A 4699-nucleotide genomic window follows, 5' to 3' on the forward strand; every position below is an offset into this window, starting at 1 on the left:
GGGTGTTTCATCAAATGAGTAAGGACAACACCTTAGTGGCCATTACGGCTGATTATCCCGGAGTACTTCCAGCCTCAAAGGTAACTGAGACCGAAGTCCCAATATTTTCAAGAGGATCCATCCGTGCTTATCTTCGTATACCAATGGCGTTTTTTGCAGGGGAAGTCCTTGAGGCGGAGGGCCGAGCCCGTGGAGGCTAGACAACAAGGGCCATCGAGGCCCAGCAGGCTAAAAAGAAGTGCAGACCGGATAGAGACGCCGGCACAATGGTACGGCGTGCAATTTTAATGCCCAGGGTTTATGCCCTCAAGGCATACTAACACTCATGCTCTCTTCAGGAAGAAGATCGCCCGCCGGACTATGTCCACCGGCCGGGCTTTAAGGCCGGGTCCGGAAGCGGAGGCGAACACGGGGCACGCACCAAATGCTCCTCCGACAGAGGATGCGGACGGGCTGTCTGCCACCAATTCCGAGGTGGAGAGTGCCATGAACCACAGGCGTCACCGGACTATTCTTCGTGACACTTGTTTTTTCCAAGAGGCGTTGGACGCTTTTAATATGGGAGACGCGTACCTCCGTGCCGCTCAAAATGGTCTAGCTAGAGCCACAGAGCAGTATGTAAAAGACATACAGGTGAGAAAATTTGATGGTTATATATGTCAGTAGCCCCTGAGACTTGAAACAGTTAGAATGACTGATTTAAGGATCATTTGTTATGCAGGATCTTACAGAAAAGAATACCCGACTGTCCCAGGAGCTGGAAGAGTGCAAAGCCCAACTTGAGGCCGCACTAGCCACAACAGGGAAGAGTGCAAAGCCCAACTTGAGACCCCCTCTGGTAATATACGCTTCGAAAGATAAGTATGTTGTGAAGTGCGGCATGTGTGCAATTCTGACAATAACAATGCAGATGGCGCCGGAGTGGATCCGGACAAGCAGCAACTCTTGCGCCAGTTAAAGGCCGGCGAGAGCGTGCTTACAAGGGTGAGGCAAGAGAAGAACAAGCTTCAAGATGCCAACACCCAGCTGAGCGAGGAACTAAAGGATGTTCGTGCTCAGCTGTCGGACTCCGTGAAGGAGAATCAGCAGCTTCGACGCGGCATTTTTAGTAAGTGCTTGAACGAACTATGAAAAGAAGAGTTCGGCGAGGAAGTCGAATTGACAGCGTTATGTCTGTAGGTATGCTGATAGGTTGACCTGCGGAGGAAATGCCCGGTTCTACGGGTGACCTTCTTTCCGAGCTCTCACAACTGCACGAACGAGTTTGGCAGGTGATGCAAGGCGTCGCCCAGGCCTTGTGGCCATCCGTCTCCATGCCCGAAGGCCTTGGAGAGCTTGCAGAGAAGCTGAAGGGAGCGCGGCGGCGCTTCCGATTATGGAAGATATCGGCCTGCCGTCAAGGCACCAGGGAAGCCTGGGCCATGGTGAAGACGCGGTACACGAAGGCTGACCCAAACCACATGGCCGAGGTCGGACCTGTGGGGCCCGATGGGAACGAGATCCCTGTCAGTTTAGTGTACGGCCAGGTAGAGTTGGCCGCAAAATATTCCTAACAGGATTGTAAACTAGACAGCCTGTTGGATGGTATTGAAGAGGAATATACCCAGTCAAATTGACTATGTAATTTAAAATGACATGTAAATGCCTTCTAGCCGGATTGTAGATCGTTTGTCATAGCGGACCTTTTCGCTTCAACCTCGGACCCGATAGTCCGGAGTGTGTCCGAATACCCTCTCGGTTATGTAAGAACCGGGGCATGCGTGGAGACCAGGCGTAGGGGTCATTAGTGCTTTATCAGACAAGTGCCCAACTAGTTATGTTATATTACATGGTTAGTAAGAAACATCTTCCAGGGAGAATAGTTCCGTTAGGGGTTCCTTTCCCTGGGAGGCATGCCCTAAAGTGCATGTCCGAACTGCGAAAAAAGCAGAAAAGCATCTAGGGGCGGATAAATAAACAAGGTAAAAATCATCTTTTAGTTCACCAACCGAATATTCCCTTAAGAACGCTAGCATTCGGCTTCACCCAGTCTGAGGTAGACATCCGGCTGACCCGGCAGTAACAATCGCAGAGGTGCTCCCTTTACCACCTAGCCAAACAATCGGGAACGTAGGGGTAAGCACAGGAGCCAGGCAACCCAGCTTGGCCAAAACTTAAGTCATATCGATGCATATAATGGTGAATAAAAGGTACATGCGGAAGTGTGACACATGTGTTGGGCAGGAGGACCGTATAAACAAGCTTCTGTTAAAGAAGCCCCCAGGTATAGTGAGCGCGGGTAGCGCGTCAATTGTGTGTGAGCGAGGCGCAAACGAGACCTTAGAAGGCTGTAATAGAAAAAGAGGGAGAAGGAGAGAAATATAAGACAACTAATGTGTAAAAAATAGACAGAGGAAGGAGACGAACACAGAGTCCGGCACTAGGCGTAGAATCTTCGTAGATGTGTTGCATTCCATGGGTTCGGCTCGAGTCGGTTATCCGATGCATTTCGCAGACGGTACGCTCCACCAGTCAGGACTTGGTCGATTATGAAGGTACCTTCCCATTTGGGCTTTAGTTTGTCCTTTTTCTTGTCCGACAGGCGTAGAACTAATTCGCCAACATTGTAAGTTTTGGCCCGTACTTCTCTGCTTTGGTATCTTCGAGCCTGCTGTTGATAGAATGCGGAACGGGCTTTCGACACGTCGCGCTCCTCCTCCAATGCGTCCAAGCTGTCCTGCCGATCGAGTTCGGCTTCTCTTTCTTCATACATGCGCACGCGAGGTGAGTCATGAATTATGTCGCAGGGCAGGACTGCCTCTGCGCCGTATACCATAAAAAATGGTGTGAATTCGTTAGTGTGATTCGGCGTGGTCCGCAGCCCCCAGAGTACGGAGTCGAGCTCCTCTACCCAGTGCGTGTTAGATTCCTTGAGGGACCGCACAAGCTTGGGTTTGATGCCGCTCATGATTAGACCATTTTCTCGTTCGACTTGACCGTTAGTTTGTGGGTGATAGACTGAAGCGTAGTAGAGCTTGATGCCCATGTTTTTGCACCAGAGTTTTACCTCGTCGGCCGTAAAGTTCGTGCCGTTATCAGTGATGATGCTGTGGGGGACGCCGTAACGGTGTACGACCCCTGATATGAAGTCTATCACTGGTCTGGATTCGGCCGTCTTGACAGGCTTGGCCTCTATCCATTTGGTGAATTTGTCAACCATGACCAATAAGTATTTTTGCTTGTGGGTTCCCCCTTTAAGGGGTCCGACCATGTCAAGCCCCTAGATCGTGAAGGGCCAGGTGATGGGTATAGTTTGGAGGGCGGTGGGTGGCATATGGCTTTGCTTAGCAAATAATTGGCAACCAACGCATCGTTGGACTAAGTCCTGAGCATCTACCCGGGCCGTCGGCCAATAAAATCCAGTACGGAAGGCCTTGCTTACAAGGGCCCGGGCTGCAGCATGGTGCTCGCCGAGTCCGGCATGAATTTCAGCCAGAAGGTTCCGCCCTTCCTCTTCGGAGATACACCTTTGAAGGACTCTGGTGATGCTTTTCTTATAAAGCTCTCCTTCATGGACTTTGTAGGCTTTAGATCGCCGCACTATGCAACGTGCCTCGTTTTGGTCCTCGGGGAGTTCCTGCCTAGTTAGGTAGGCTAAGAATGGTTCTGTCCATGGGGCAATGAATACCATTATTACGTGGGCCAAGGATGTTACTTCGTTGGCAGAGCCTCCCGTTGTGTCAGAATGTTCGGTGTTGGGTGGTGCGGCTGAGTCCGGGTAGTTATTTCCGGACTCCCCTTCCCATTGTACGGATGTCTTGAATAGCCTCTCCAAGAAAATGTTGGGGGGGACTGCATCGCGCTTTGCACCGATGCGTGCCAAGACGTCTGCTGCCTGATTGTTTTCCCGGGCTATATGGTGAAACTCGAGCCCCTCGAACCGAGCTGACATTTTTAGGACGGCATTGCGATAAGCTGCCATTTTCGGATCCTTGGCATCAAAATCTCCATTTATTTGGAATATCGCGAGGTTCAAATCCCCACGCACCTCTAGGCGTTGAATGCCCATGGATACTGCCATCCGGAGACCATGTAGAAGGGCCTCGTATTCGGCTGCATTGTTAGAATCCGTATGCATTATCTGGAGTACATATTGAACTGTATCTCCTGTTGGGGACGTCAGAACGATGCCAGCTCCCAGACCCGCTAGCATTTTGGAGCCGTCGAAGTGCATGATCCAGTTGGAATATGTGCCGTACTCTTTAGGGAGTTCGGCTTCAGTCCATTCAGCGACAAAGTTGGCCAAAACTTGCGACTTGATAGCTCGCCGTGGCTTATAGGTTATGTCGAATGGGAGGAGCTCAATGGCCCATTTGGCAATCCGGCCCATCGCGTCGCGGTTGTTTATAATATCATTAAGAGGTACTTCGGAGGCTACTGTTATTGAACACTCTTGAAAGTAGTGTCGTAGCTTCCGGGACGCCATGAACACTGCGTACGCTATATTTTGGTAATGCGGGTACCATGACTTGCATGGAGTGAGGACAGTGGACACATAGTAGACTGGTTTTTGAAGGGGGAATTTGTGTCCGTCCGTTTCTCGTTCGACGACGAGCACTGCGCTTACAACTTGATGAGTTGCCGCAATGTATAATAGCATTGGTTCGCCGATGTTAGGCGTGGCCAGGACTAGGTTTGTTGCCAATATGGCTTTTATTTC

This window comes from Triticum aestivum, chromosome 3B (genome assembly GCF_018294505.1).
Source record: "Triticum aestivum cultivar Chinese Spring chromosome 3B, IWGSC CS RefSeq v2.1, whole genome shotgun sequence".
Lineage (NCBI taxonomy): Eukaryota > Viridiplantae > Streptophyta > Magnoliopsida > Poales > Poaceae > Triticum > Triticum aestivum.